Raw genomic sequence first — 15,362 nt, 5'->3', positions numbered from 1 at the left:
TCTGAATGGCAAAGGAGTGCGGAATGACCAAATTTTGTCTCCGCGTGTCATCGGGCCTGCCGCCTCTGGATGACAAAGGGTGCAGAATGACCAAATTTTGTCTCTGCGTGCCATCGGACACGACTGTGTCTGAATGGCAAAGGGGTGCGGAATGACCAAATTTTGTCTCCGCGTGTCATCGGGCCCGCCGCCTCTGGATGACAAAGGGTGTAGAATGACCAAATTTTGTCTCTGCGTACCATCGGACACGACTGTGTCTGAATGGCAAAGGGGTGCGGAATGACCAAATTTTGTCTCCGTGTGCCATCGGAGACGACTGTGTCTGAATGGCAAAGGGGTGCGGAATGACCAAATTTTGTCTCCGCATGTCACATGACCTCAGGGTCAGTATGACAGATCTTGTGGGGCGGCCGACAAAAGCAAGGCTCTTGCTCCTACGTATCCTCCAATGAGGAACTTAGACCTACGTAGTTCTAGATAACTTGTGAGACTTGAAAAAGTCTCCACCGGAAGATGCTGACATCTCCGGAAAGGGCGCAGATGACCATATTGGCCTCTGCTCATCAATCACACTTGGGGTCACTGAATGACGAGGCGCGGATAACCGTAAGGTGTCTCCGCGGGCTACCAGCTTTTGAGTCATGATAACAAAAAGCGGTGCGGTCGACAAAAGCGAGGCTCTTGCTCCTACGTATCCTCCAATGAGGAACTCAGACCTACGTAGTTCTGGATAACTTGTGAGACTTAAAAAGGTCTTGGTGTTTTCTCCACTAAAATGCAAACATGCTTTAGTAAACAGACTAATATTCCAGCTGATTAGAGCAGCATATGCTTTTTTGAGTGAAAAACAACGCGTCTACCGAGGAAGGAGAGTCTACTGATGAAATCCCCCATAACCATAAATGAGATTTTGGATGTTAGCATTTCGTTTCTAAATGACCATTTAGAGGAAACACTGGGTTCGACAAAAATAGAAGAAATCCACTCAAAGTGTATCAATCTCGCACAGGTAAGTGTTTTATCCTAATTCCGAACCATAGATATGTCACGACTTGACTTTGTGAATTATTTCCTATCAAATCAAAGATTACACGTGTGATCATGGATCAATAGGACTTCCCTTGGAAATGGGTTCTTTTGGTGGGTTTTCCGGGTTTTGTGTGTTTTTGGCTTTTGATTTTTTGTTGGCTTTTTCCTTCTTTTTTGTTCTTGTTTGACGCGAGGCGAACAAGTCACCGACGCAAAAGATTTTGGTTGGTAATCAAAGGGAGAAGACCACTTTTAGGTCATGGTTTCCTTTCCTTCCTTTTGTTCACTTGGTGACAATTCTGTATTGTTCAGATATTGTCTGGTCAAAAAGACCTTTCTGCACATTTCTTCTAGTTTCTTTGATCAGGAACTTTCTTTCCTTCCTTTTTTACTTTCTCCCATTCTTTGGTTGGGAATTTTCTTTCTTTTCTTTTTGCTTTCTCCCACTCTTTGATTGGGAATTTCCTTTCTTTTCTTTTTTTGCTTTCTCTTTGATTGGAAATTTTCCTTCTTTTCTTTTTTGCTTCCGAGGGTAAGGATTGACATTCTCACCCTGGGTCAAGGTTTATGGTGAGTTAGGATTTTGGCTCAAGGCTTGTAGAACGGCTAGACATGATACATGTCAGGGTTTGGTTTGGTTCAAGGATAAAAGGGATGCCCCACATTATTTCCATGACACAAATGCAAAAATGATGATTTGGAAACTTTATGCAAAACTGGTCATGCATGCACCTATGCGGACACTCAAGTGTCAAATTTTTATGGTCATGTGATGCTAGGGCTCAGGATTCATTTCCTCTATTTTAGTCAACCCAATGTTTCCAAAATATGTTCTTTTATCAATTTGAGCATTCATCCGAGTCCATTTCGGGCGTCCGGGAAAATTTTCACAGCATTCACCCTTCGGGTGTACACATTTTTTCAAAAACTAGTTATGATCAATGAATTTTTTTTTCAAAGAAAAGTTGGAAGTCATCTCTTTTCAAAAGCATGTCGGTTTTTCAGCTAAACAACTTATTTTTCTTTTTCTTTTTCCTCTCTTTTTTCTTACTTGCTTTCTTTTTCCTTATTTGCTCTCTTTTTCTTTACTTGCTCTCTTCTTTTCTCATTTGCTCTCTTTTCCATTTCATTTTTTTCTTTTCTATTTTTATTTTTATCATGATTTTTGTTTGTTTTACATATATATTTTTTGGACGATGTTCCTAAACGAAGAACTCTACACGGTTCTAGAATTTCAAACATCATTGATAGTAATGATATATAAACACTAACGCAACAATCCAAACAAAAATGTATGCGTTGTACAAATGACAATCGAAACAACAAAAACAAACATTAGTCTCTCAAGTCAAAACAATAACATAACATAAAAATGATAAAAGAAATATGAAAGAAAACATGAATCTGGGGATCTCCCAGTCATGTAGCTCCACTCCCTCCCAAGAAGTCAAGCAAATCGGCCATCTCCTCGTCCTCGTGGGCCTCTTCTCCATCGCCGGGAGCTTCTGGGGGCGCCTCTCCTGCTTGGGCCTCGGGCCAATCTCCGGGCCATGCAACCTCTGCCCTGAACTGGTCTGGAGTAGGGCATGAAAAAGAAGCGAAGCCATGGCTCTGCATGCTGAGGCTCATCTGGTACAGACAATCATGGGTCTGTACATGTGCTCGGTGGTTGGCCGCCTGCTGGCGAACCAAATGCCGTAAATACTGCTCCATGTTAAATGCCCCAGCCTGGCCAGCCTGATGAGGTGGTGGTGGCGCGCCTGCGGCCTGTGGAGCATCACCCAGAGCCTGTCTCTGGGTACAGTACTTCTCAATAAAAGCCCGGGTGATAGACGGCCGAATCACCTTGGTAGGTGCAACGGGGACTCCGAACGACTGGCAGAGTCCTGTGATCAGTGCGGGAAATCCCAGGGCCCTGTTGGACTTATCTGGATCCAAAGGGTGCCTGGTAGGCGCCATACCTGCAAAAATATAAATGGCATCAGCGATTAACTGAGCCACATGGACGCTCATCCGCGTCAGGATGGCGTACACCAGCTGACACTTCGGCATGGGGAGGTCGGAATTATGATCGCTGGGCAGGATGTTGCTGAGGAGCAACGTCATCCATATCTGGGTCAGGGTGGTCATGTTGGTGCGCATGATTCGCACTCGCCTCCCTGCAGCAGTCCGGGCAAAATCCTGCCCCGGTATACATAGCAGCTGGGCGATAGCCTCCTCATCGAACCCATCAGACCGGTTCCTCCTCTGGCCATACTCGCACTCCTGGCCCTCTTCCAGCACTAACGGATATCCCAGGAGCTGGCCGATAGCGTCGGCATCAAACGGGATCCACTAACCCCTTACCCAGGATCTCATGTCACGCACGCCCTCCTCTGTTGGCCAAGCATTGGCATAAAACTCAAGGACTATTTCTGGATCGAACTTGGCCATGGGAGTAACCAGTGATGTCCACCGCCGGCGCCCTATTTCCTCCTGGAAATCAGTATACTCGTCGTCCCTGAGCTGGACGCGTTGCTCCAAGAGAAACGACCATCCCTTGATGGCCTTGAAGCGCTGCTGGTGTACAGCGCTCCTAAAGCGGTGACTGTCATACTTAGGAGCGGAACTAGTTCCTTCGGCCGCCTTGTGCTTCCTGGACCTCTTTGAGGCAAGCTTCCTCGGGGCCATTTCCTGCGAAGGCAAACATTTGGAAAGTTAGTTTTACCAAGAAATGCTACCCTTAAAACAAAAATGGCATACAACCTCCTCCAATAAATACCAACATCAATGTAAATTTAGAGCAAGCTTATGCGCATACTTCTTTACGAACGTTCACTTGCACAAGACATTCTTATAACTAAGAAAAATGCACCCATATACAATCAAGGCACCTTCGTTACCTAGATTATTTGTATGTACTTCCAAGGTGTATTTGTTACCTACATCACACGCATTTCCTTTGCTAAATTTACATACATGCATACTCAAAGCACTTTGGCTATCAAAAATTGCATACGTGCACATTCTGGTATTTCTAATACCTGTACATACACAAACTTCATGATGAATCTTGACTATCTACACAATAAGGTGCTACATTTCATGCTTTATTCAAGTGTTTTTGCTACCTAAAGCCGCATGAAAATTCAAGTATATTTTCTTTTGCCGATTAAAATTGTATTCAAATTAAAAGGTATTTTTGTAAGGTATTTTCTTTACATCACATGCAACATATATATATTTTTTGTGAGACATTTTGACTATCAAAAATTACATACATCCTAGTATTTTGCTACCACACCCAAAGTGTAAATTGCCAAAGGTATTTTGCTACCTATTCTAAACCTACACATTTATGATGAGCAAAATTCCTAAACATCTAGGCGTAGGGAAATTATTGTAGCGTGGCCCATAGCTGATTGCTGGCTAAAAAGGGTAACTTTACCCAATATGCACCTCCTCTTGTGTTCTTTTTGCATAAAACTTTGGTTCCTAGGCCTAGGATATATGTGGGGCAATTACTCTAGCCTTTTCGGGAATGAATGCATGTCCCAAAAAAATAGAAAATATGTGCAAACCAAAATGCCCCTTGGGTTGTTTCCTTACAAAGGTCACGCGCTAATGCCATTGAGGCATTTCACCGAACACTTGGTGGGCGCGCATTTAGGTATCAATAGCAAGAGAACGGGGACAATGTGGCATGTCCCATTGCTTCAAAATGCATTATAGGCCTAGGGCCATCCCATACAAACCCCCAATTCAACCCAATCAAGCAAGAAAACAAACCAAAATTGCCCCACATATTTGAGCACATTCCCACAATTTAGAGCACCAAAAGGAAATCAAAATACACCAATGAAAAACTAGAAAGCTTAGGGATGGAATACTTACTTGTTGGTGATGAACAAAAGCGCAAAACGGAATAAAAAAAATGCGAAAAATGATGACCCTAGGGCTGCAAACTCGTAAATCCCGTGGGTATGGCTTTTGAAAGGGGGGAAAAGAAGTTTTTGAATGCAAAAACGTCCCCCCTTTCGTCATTCTTATAATTTGGTGCAGGGGTGGCTCGCCCAGGCGAGCTAACCTGCATTTTTTTTTTCTGAGAGGAACATTAATCACGTCCCCTCCTTCCTTATGGTTTAGCGCTTTGTCTAACTTGAACTTATTTAAGTTAGAATTAGACGTTGATTACTTATTTTTAAAACAAACAAATAGTAAGACAACTGCGAATACAAAGGATACGGGGCTGCCTTGCAGCGACGTTCTCTGCTTGTCTAGCGCAGAGAAAGGGCAACGATCAGTCGGTCGTGACCCCATCCCCACTTGCATCCGTTCCTAAGTACCTGCAAGTAATAAACAACCAGGTTCGGCCAATCTTGACCGCGTCATTGTCTTACCTTGATTGGTTTCTGCTGTCCACATTTTGTCCCCACCCCATAAGGTAGCTCAAGATGATCCTGCCCCTATTTTACCACAACAATATGCATGCGTATGCGTATGCATGAATGTTTTCAAACGCAGCAAATTTTAGCAAAAGTTGGTTTAGGTTCAATTTTAATTAAGCGCTTGGGGCATCCCACGAACTGAGCGGAACGGCTCAGGTGATCACAAATCAAATGCAAGGTTTGAAACCAACGTGAGGACTAAAGCCTCGAATCCACGTTCATTTCTTTGAAAGATTGTAACGAGAGATACAGCAGACGGGAAATCCCTGGGGGAAATCCAGAAAACGCATAAAGATAAAGAACATGCAGCGACATCCTTAATTGCCCCAGATTCTAAGCATAATATCGCTTGACGACATCAGAATTCACGGGTGAAGGTAACTCTTCGCCATCCATGTTGGTAAGCACCAGGGCTCCTCCGGAAAAAGCCTTCTTCACAACAAAAGGCCCTTCGTAGTTCGGGGCCCATTTCCCTCGATTGTCCTTGAAAGCATGGGACATTTTCTTTAGCACAAGGTCTCCCTCATGGAACTTGCGCAAGCGCACCTTCTTGTCGAACGCACTCTTCATTCTTTGCTGGTACAAACGCCCATGACTCATGGCCGTTAAGCGCTTACCCTCAATGAGGTTGAGCTGGTCATAGCGCGCTTGAGCCCACTCTGATTCCTTTAATCCGGATTCTGCCAAGATCCTTAATGACGGGACTTCTACCTCAAATGGTAACACAGCCTCCATCCCATATACCAATGAGAACGGCGTTGCCCCAGTTGACGTTCGCACTGAAGTTCGGTAACCGTGTAACGCGAATGGGAGCATTTCGTGCCAATCTCTGTATGACACAGTCATCTTTTGGATAATCTTTTTGATATTCTTATTGGCTGCTTCCACGGCTCCATTCATCTTTGGCCGGTAGGGTGTGGAATTGTGATGCTGGATTTTAAACTCCTCGCACATTTCCCCCATCATCTTGTTATTTAGGTTGGTGTCGTTGTCCGTGATAATCTTCCTTGGTAAACCATATCGGCAGATGATCTCTTTCTTAATGAACCTGACCACCACACCCCTCGTGACATTGGTATAGAAGGCCGCCTCGACCCACTTGGTCAAATAATCTATTGCTACGAGGATGAAGCGATGACCATTCGAGGCCTTGGGCTCAATGGCCCCGATGACATCTATTCCCCACATGGAGAAAGGCCAAGGGGCGGACATGACATTCAGAGGATGCGGTGGAGCATTGACATTATCTGCGAACGCTTGACATTTGTGGCATTTCCTCACATGGACACAACAATCACTTTCCATGGTAAGCCAGTAATAACCTGCTCTTAGGATCTTCCTGGCCATAGCATGCCCGTTGGCGTGCGTTCCAAACGAGCCCTCATGGACTTCCTCAATCATGTGATTTGCCTCCCTGGCATCCACACACCGCAGGAGTGTCATGTCGTGATTTCTCTTATATAGTATGTTTCCGCTCATGAAGAAACTGGCTGCCAACCTTCTCAATGTCCTCTTATCATTGTCGGCAATCTCTGGCGGGTATTCTTTGCTTACGACATATCGCTTGATGTCGAAATACCAAGGCTTTCTGTTCTGTTCCTCTTCTACTTGCCACGACACGAAAATTCAATGTAGGGTAGATCCCCGTGCGGCGTTAGCTGGAACATAGACGCCAAAGTAGCAAGTGCATCCGCCATTTGATTTTCCTCGCAGGGAACATGATGGAAGGAGATCTCATCGAAGGTCTTAGCCAATTCCTTGATATAGGCTTTGTAGGGTATCAGCTTGGGATCTCTAGTTTCCCATTCCCCTCTTAGCTGATGGATTACCAATGCCGAGTCGCCGTACACCTTGAGTAGTTTGACATTGGAGTCAATCGCTGCCTGGACGGCTAGGGCACATGCTTCATATTCGGCCATGTTGTTGGTGCAGTCGAATCCTAGCCTGGCTGTGAAAGGTACACATTGATTGTCCAGAGAGACCAATACTGCCTCAACGCCATGGCCTAGAACGTTTGACGCTCCGTCAAACCAGACGGTCCATTTGTCCCGATCTTTGTCCAATTTTTCCTCAAACAAGGCCACGATGTCCTCATCCGGGAATTCAGGATGCACGGGCTGATAGTCGTTAAGAGGCTGTTGAGCCAAATAATCTGCTAAGGCGCTTCCTTTTATCGCCTTTTGGGTGACGTAAACTATATCAAACTCGGATAGCAGGGCTTGCCACCGGGCGATTCGTCCCGTGAGAGCTGGCTTTTCAAAGATGTACTTAACTGGGTCCATCTTGGATATCAACCAGGTAGTATGACTCAGCATGTACTGCCTTAGGCGATGGGATGCCCATACTAAAGCACAACACGTTCTTTCGAGCAACGAGTAATTCATTTCACAGGTCGTGAACTTCTTACTCAGGTAGTAAACAGCGCGCTCTTTCTTTCCGGATTCGTCATGTTGCCCCAGCATACACCCCATTGACTCATCTAAGATTTTCATGTATAAGATGAGAGGCCTTCCAGGTACTGGTGGCATAAGCACAGGGGGATTCATAAGACACTTCTTGATCCTTCCAAAAGCTTCTTGGCAATCCTCATTCCAGCGATCAGTTTGGTTTTTGCGTAAGAGCTTGAACAACGGCTCACAAATGGCGGTGAGCTGCGATACGAATCTGGCAATATAATTCAAGCGTCCCAGGAAACCTCGGACTTGCCTCTCTGTGTGAGGTTCTGGCATCTCAAGGATAGCCTTCACCTTTTCGGGGTCTACCTCTATCCCTCTCTGGCTTACAATGAAACCAAGTAATTTCCCTGATTTGACCCCAAAGGTACACTTAGCGGGGTTCAACCTTAATTGATATTTCTTAAGCCTTTCGAACAACTTCCGCAGGTTGACAAGGTGCTCTTCCTCGGATTTAGATTTAGCAATTATGTCGTCCACGTAGACCTCGATCTCTTGATGCATCATATCATGGAACAAAGCTACCATGGCCCGTTGATAAGTTGCCCCGGCATTCTTGAGTCCAAAGGACATCACCTTGTAACAGAACGTCCCCCACAGGGTGACGAAAGTAGTCTTTTCCATATCCTCGGGCGCCATCTTTATCTGATTGTAACCGGAGAAACCGTCCATGAAGGAAAATAAAGCGAAATTGGCCGTATTATCTACGAGGATATCGATGTGTGGTAAAGGAAAATTGTCCTTGGGACTGGCTCGATTCAGGTCCCGATAATCCACACACATTCGTACTTTCCCATCTTTCTTAGGGACCGGTACGATGTTGGTAACCCATTCTGGATACCGAGCGACGGCCAGAAATCCAGCGTCAAATTGCTTCTTCACTTCTTCTTTTATCTTCAAGGATGTTTCGGGCTTCATCCTTCTCAGTTTCTGCTTTACCGGGGGACACTCGGGATTTAGAGGTAATCGGTGTTGTACAATGTCAGAACTCAAACCGGGCATATCTTGGTATGACCAAGCAAAGATGTCTTGGTAGTCTTTTACCAGGATTATTAATTCTTCACGGATAGGTGCGGTAATACCTGTGCCTATCTTCACTTCCCTTTTTCCACTGCCAATTCCTAAGTCTACTAGCTCTATTTCTTCTTGATGAGGCCCCATTTCTTGGTCCTCATGGGCGACCATTCTTTCTAATTCTGGGGGAAGTCCCACATCCTCGTTTCCTTGATCTTCCGTTTGACTAATTTCTTGCTCGAAGTCGATAGGCGGGTCCCAGGTATTAGTACCTTCGGGGGACTCGTCATCGGATCTGCCATTTTCAGAAAAAGAAGTAAACAGGCAAATGAATGAGAATGGGTAGAGACGTAGGAACAGCTGAAGAAAGATCCTTGTATTATAAATTCAAAACAAAAGACACAAAGCCTTAACAAAAGGAAAAACTCTAAAGCCTAGGCCTAACTATAGAGCTTTTAAAACCGTAAAGGTTTACATTATGCTCGTTGCGTAAATGCCGGGGCGTTCCTCCACTCGCCAATTTCCCAGTTGGAAATCAGGAAGGCATGGTCGTACCAAATCCAATGTACTCGGAACATCATCTTCGTATATCGCGACCACTTGACCTTCGTCTCCCAGACCCGCGCTTATAAAGCTTCTACTTATGTGGCAGGGCGGGCTTCCTTCACTTTCTTGTCTCCAACGCGAGCTTTGACCACCGCTCTTTCTTTCCGCGATGCTCCTCTTTATATCCGCCTGAGTGGGTTTATAGCCTAAACCATACTTCCCACGATTTCCTTTGGCATTTATCAAGCTAGTTATGCCGCCGTTGTCTTTGCCTAAACCCATTCCGGGTTCGTAACCATTTCCCAACATAACTCGGGCCATCATTATTGCTGCATCGGGCAGGCAAGGCTGCCCAGAGAAGGAGTCCACAGAGGAAATGCTGACCACCTCAAAAGACTGGAAAGCGGTTTCTAACGATTCTTCTGCGGCTTCCACATAAGGCATAGAGGATGGGCAGCTCACCAAGATGTCTTCCTCGCCTGACACAATGACCAAGTGCCCTTCCACCACGAACTTCAACTTTTGGTGGAGTGTTGAGGGAACAACTCCCACTGAGTGGATCCACGGGTGCCCCAACAGGCAGCTGTAGGGGGGGTTAATATCCATTATTTGGAAGGTGACTTGACAGGTGTGAGGGCCTATTTGTACTGGGAGATCGATCTCTCCCCTAACCTCTCGGTGGGTGCCGTCGAAGGCACGAACCACCATTGAACTCGGCTTTAAGTGGGAGGCATTGAATGGTAATTTCTCCAAAGTGCTCTTAGGCATCACGTTTAAACTGGAACCATTATCGATGAGCACTTTGGCTACGACATGGTCCATACACTTGACTGATACGTGCAAAGCTTTATTATGCCCTCTCCCCTCGGCGGGGATTTCTTCTTCGGCGAAGGCAAGATAGTTATTGGCAGTAATATTATTGACCCGCCCTCCGAAACCTTCTACCGAGATGTCTTGGGCCACATGGGCCTCGTTCAGAACTTTTACTAGCAGAGCCCGATGAGGCTCGGAGCTCATAAGTAACTCCAACAGCGAGACCCTGGCCGGGGTTTTGTTGAGTTGTTCGATAACCTTGAATTCGCTCTGCTGAATTATACGGAGGAACTCGCTGGCTTCCTCTAGCGACACCTCCTTTTTACCATCCTTTTTCTCCGGAAGGCCTTTCGCCGGAATATCTTTATTCAAAGCGTGGGGTGCTTCGCCATCTTGTTCCTCCCCCACTTTTCCTTTTCCTTTGACGTCCGCAGGTTGGACTGGTAAGTCCGGAGGTGCGAACACACGACCGCTGCGGGTCACACCACTCGTTCCCATGATATTTGTTACCTTAGCCGACAACGAGCTGACGTCGGTGGCTTCTTCTTCCTTCTCCCTCGGAGGTGTATATCTCCATGGGACTGCGTGGCTATTTTGGTACGGGAAAGGAGCAGGTTTGGCTACTAAGGGGTGTCCTGGCTTTTGCGAAGCTGCGCTTTTAGTGAAGTATATCACCAAGGGTTTGGGCTTCGCAACACTGCTCCCATCCGTGGACTGCATGCATATGTGCTGCTCTTCTCTTCCTTCACTGCCAACTTCCAGTCGACCTTGATCTATCATCCGCTATAACAATTCCTCTACTCCCAAACACGTTTCCATGTCATGCAGCTCGCCGGAATGCAGCAAACAGGAATCCTCCTTACACCCACTATGGGGAATCACACCTCCCTTTTGCAGGGCCTCAAAGATATACCTCCTAGGGGTTGCCACATCCCTTAAAGGTTTAGACTTGCGCGGTCTATCGGACTGAACGGCGTTAATTGCTCCCCCTCCATGATTGGCAAGCGGGTTGGTTCTCACATTGGGCCGATCCTCTTGGAAGGTCAGCCATCCCGCATCCATTAAATGTTGGACCTTGTATTTAAGGGCCAAGCATTTTTCAACGGAATGCCCCGGGACACCCCCATGGTACTTACAAGTTGCGTTAGGGTCATACCACTTTGGGAAAGGGGGTTGGAGGACCCTTCCGGGAGTTATCACGGCCAAATGATTGGCGATGAGGGATGGCAAGAGGTCTTCGTACATCATTGGGAGTGGGGTGAATTCTTGAAAGGGCCTCGGAGGGAAGTTCCTTGTTGCGTTGGAATTACCGGCCGGGCGAGTCGTGTTCGGAGTTGGAACTTGGGGAGCTTCCCTCTGGGTGGGTGCCTTAGGCTGCACGGGTGCTGAACTAGAGGCATTCCCGGTATGAGCCGAGAAGCTCGAGTGATGTTGCGCGTACTGATGGGTACCATGAGGTGTCTACGGGGGTTTGACCCACGCGGGCGTTGAAGAGACGGCATGGACATCTCCTTCCTTCCTCTTTGCCCCTGTTGCCCCGATTCTTTTGGCATTCACACTCGTGGAGGAAACGTAATCGAACTTTCCTCTTTTCAATCCTACCTCGATTCTTTCCCCGGCGAATACTAGGTCCGCGAAGCTGGACGGCATGTAACCTACTAGCTTCTCATAGTAGAACACTGGCAGAGTGTCTACCATCATGGTGATCATCTCTCTCTCAACCATGGGAGGAGCTACTTGTGCCGCCAAATCCCTCCACCGCTAGGCGTATTCTTTAAAGGTTTCGCCTTCTTTTTTGAACATATTCTGCAGTTGAGTGCGATCGGGAGCCATATCGGAATTGTACTGATATTGCCTTAGAAAGGCAGTAATCAGATCCTTCCAAGTACGGATACGGGAAGCTTCCAAATTAGTGTACCATACTACCGCGGCTCCGGCCAAGCTATCTTGAAAGAAGTGTATTAATAGCTTCTCATCCTTAGAGTGTGCGCCCATCTTGCGGCAGTACATCTTGAGATGGTTTTTGGGATAGGTCGTCCCTTTATACTTGTCGAAGTCCGGCACTTTGAACTTCGGGGGGATAACAACGTCGGACACTAAGCAAAGATCCGTCATGTCTGCGAACGGATAGTCCCCAAATCCTTCCACGGCTCTCAATCTTTCCTCGAGGAGATCCAGCTTCCTCTTTTCTTCGGTTGCCGGGGGCGGTCCTTCCGTGGACAAAACCATTGGTTGTGCCGCGATGTTGGGTTGAGGCAACGTGCTGGGTGCTGGCCCTTCGGGGATCGGGGGATAGAACTCGACATCCCTTCGAGCATAGTCTTGAGGGTCTTTATGGACCTCGTCGGGCTGTTGAGGAGGCTCTCTTTCAAGGACGGGAGAAGCAATGTGGCCCGCATCTTCTTACAAGACGGGTGGTGAGTAGTTGGGCGGCAATCCATAAGGGTAAGCCGCTCGGTTGTATCCCAGGTGAGGGCTGCCATCGTGCCCCAGTGTGTCCCTTCCCCGTCCTACTATGTTTGAGGGAGGATGGTGCGCAGTTGCCAAGAGAGTTGGGTCTGCTTCGGCAGCCGAACTGACAGCGGCAGCGGTGGCCGCGTTCTTCTCCATGAGCTGCCTCATACCTAACATGGCCTCCATCATGGAAGCCATTTGTTCTTTCAGAGCCGACATGTCGGCTTTCATCTGTTCCTGTGTCCCTTCTTGATCACCCATCGTTCTAGATTTGGATCTGGTGCGATATGGATGCCTTGTGGCGCGTTTAGTTATGGTGTTTTTCCCTAAAAAACCAAACGTGAGGAGTGGGTAAAGAAAGAAAGAAAATGCATGCTAGAGATGAAATGTAGGAGTGATTTGATTTGCACAAGCTTTTTGGAGTAGAAACATGGGACCAACTCATTTTATTTCAAAAAGAAAGTCGTATCTAGTCAAGGTCTGAGAGACCATACAAGTTTCCTAACGATTTCTAATTATGTGGGCCATTAAGTCTATCATATGCTGACAATAGCCGAGAAGCCCATGAATCTCTTCGGGGGCGGAGTAGGTGTCCGCCATCGCCTTGGCCTTGGCTAACAATCGGGGAAGTTCTTGACTCCCGTTCAAGGTAAGAGCAAACCGATCCATCCACATGGTTGCCTCTTGGTGTAAAGAGTCGATCACCCTTCCTCTAGCCTCTTTTTCCGCGTATACTTGGGCATACTCGTCCGTGACCCTATGCTCGTGGGCCGTGGCTAGGCGTAACTCTTCTTGATACTTGGCGATGATAGCTAGCATGTTGGTCTCCGTCTCGCATAAACGCTGAGACAAGCTCCTTTTGGACCTTGAACAGGCAACTAACTCCTCTTTCAAGACCATGCTATGTGCTCGCGACTGGTCCCTCTCTTCCCTTCGCAGCTTGAGTTCACTGTTGCTACCCCACAGAGCTCCATGAAATTTGTTACAACCATACTCTTCCTTGAGAGCCCTCTTGGTCTCTTGTTCAAGGGCTCTCACGGTAGTTGCATTCTCTTCCCGTAATCCGGCACACTCTTTCCGGATGTGTGTAGCGGCCAACTTGAACTTCTCTTTGGCAAGTTTCGCCTTTCCTAACTCTCTTTTGAGAGCTTGGACTTCCTCGTCCTCTTCCGGTGCTTCAAAACTCTCTTCGCTGACGACTTTTAACTTGGCAAGCCAATCTAAACCTCGTATATGAACTTTCAGCCATCCATGGTAACCACCAATGATGCCATTACGAATGCCCCTAAGTTCTTGATCTTTCCTTAACGGGTTTTCCCATGCCTTATGGATTCTTTGTATAGCCTTGAAATTTTGTGTGCCGAAATCCCTCACAAGGAAAGGAGACATGCTTTCTTCCGTCGGTGCTCCCCTCATGGGGTACCCTAGTTGTCTTATAGCGAGCGCGGGATTGTAGTTAATACAACCCCTCGTTCCTACCAGCGGCATGTTTGGGTATCCTCCACATGAGAAAAGGACTGCTTCCTTTCCTTCCTTCCATCGGGGGAACCAATTGATTGTTCTACCTCCTATCCCAGCCAAAAGCTGGTCCCAATCTATTCTCCTCTTTTCAGTACATGAGTGATGGCTCAGGAGCGGACATGGATGCCTTGTGTCTTGTTGGAACAAGTGCGAAACCAACCAAACACAGAGGGCGGGCAAGCAATAGATGATCCGTGCGCTACTCTTTTCGCACCTTCGGTCAAATGTGTCAAATAAATCTGCCAAGACAGCTACCACCAGACTTTCCTTGCTATGGTGGTATGCAAGGAAAGCGTCGATTGCTGCTAGGTCCACCAAACCATCCACGTTTGGAAAGAGGACAACCCCAAAAATTAGCAAAGCTAACACATCCATAAACAGGACCCAATCTCCTTGATTGGCCATACCCCTCGCCTTGTCTTCTAGGTACCTCTGTGGTAGGCCCGCTATGCCATTCCGAGTCTGTTTTATGCGGTCCAAACCTCTTGCTGAATCCTTGACCACAGTTGCAATTCTGCTCAAAGAGGGGAGACACCCGGAGGAAAGGTATGGTTTTCTTCCCCCGTGAGGACACCCTAGAATTTCCTCAAATTCTTCAATGGTTGGTACCAATTGGAAGTCTCCGAATGTGAAGCATCTCAAAGGCTGGTCGTAGTATTGGGTGAGTGATGCAATGGCTTCTATGGATACCTCTGCTATGGTCAACTCTAAAATCTTTCCGTAAGTCTTGCGGAAGGCTTGCATTTGGAGAGGTTCCATCAACCGCCCTAATTCCTTGATGCTGGTGGTATCTAGGCTTTTAACCTTGACTTGGTAGAACCTCTTGCCGGTTTGATTTGTTCCCATGCTTACTAAAGTGAGACAAAAAGCTGGTGCAAATCAAAACTCTGATATCTCATGGGTGGGATGGATGAATGCATGAAGGAATGCATATGACACAGATGCAATCTAGGAATGCGGGGGCCCGAGGAATTGTCTCCTTCTTAGATACAACGTCTAGGGGTAGCAAAGTGCCCCCAACATACGTTTTTAAGAAGGCGACACAGACCCTCTGTTGGTTTGTTTACAGAGGGGATCAAGACAGAACCCATATGCGATGCATATG

Source organism: Glycine soja, chromosome 8, assembly GCF_004193775.1.
Source record: "Glycine soja cultivar W05 chromosome 8, ASM419377v2, whole genome shotgun sequence".
NCBI lineage: Eukaryota > Viridiplantae > Streptophyta > Magnoliopsida > Fabales > Fabaceae > Glycine > Glycine soja.
Note: the sequence above shows the minus strand (reverse complement) of the source record.